Here is a 1,178-nt window from a genome sequence, read left to right on the forward strand (position 1 = left end):
AAGGAATAAATGTTCTACATTACACATCAGAACCAGAAGAAAAGGAATAAATGTTCTACATTACACATCAGAACCAGAGTAAAAGGAATACATGTTTTACATTACACATCAGAACCAGAATAAAATGAATAAATGTTCTACATTACACATCAGAATCAGAATAAAAGGAATAAATGTTCTACATTACACATCAGAACCAGAATAAAAGGAATAAATGTTCTACATTACACATCAGAATCAGAATAAAAGGAATAAATGTTCTACATTACACATCAGAACCAGAGTAAAAGGAATACATGTTCTACATTACACATCAGAACCAGAATAAAAGGAATACATGTTCTACATTACACATCAGAACCAGAATAAAAGGAATACATGTTCTACATTACACATCAGAACCAGAACCAGAACCAGCTTTACTTGCCATGAGGACACACATAAGGAATATTTCTTTGGAGCATCGTTGCTCACAATGTGCTTACACATACAAACCAACCAAAACAAAATATACACACTAATATATACACAACATATACACACTATATACACACTAATATATACACAATACACAACACAATTCTAAACAGAAACAATGTAGAGAGATGAGTGCAATGAAGAGTTCAATTAAAATTATTTAAATGTGGAGCATAGTGCAAAGATACTGGGATAAATAGTATTATGTTATTATATTACAACATGAACATTATTATTATTAATATTATTTTTATTTTTATTTTATTTTATTTTATTTTATTTTATTTTATTTTTTTGTCTTTTATTGTATGTAAAGCGACCTTGAGTGTTCAGAAAGGCGCTGTTAAATAAAATGTATTATTATTATGAACATTATGAACATTTCTGAAATAAGAAATGAGAATGATGAATGATACTAAATAATTTGTCACAGCTGGATCCCACGTCCAACCTCTCCAATGTGCACATCCTGTACATGTTCAAATATTTGTTCTTTTACTTTATTCATATTATTGTTTCATGTATATTGTATGTATTTATATTTTTCCTAGTATTTCATTAATATTTATATTTGTGCTTTGTGACTGATTTTGCTGCTGGAACACAGGAATTTAGCATTCTTCTTGGGATCTATCTATCTATCTATCTATCTATCTATCTATCTATCTATCTATCTATCTATCTATCTATCTATCTATCTA

Source organism: Etheostoma cragini, chromosome 11 (assembly GCF_013103735.1).
Source record: "Etheostoma cragini isolate CJK2018 chromosome 11, CSU_Ecrag_1.0, whole genome shotgun sequence".
NCBI lineage: Eukaryota > Metazoa > Chordata > Actinopteri > Perciformes > Percidae > Etheostoma > Etheostoma cragini.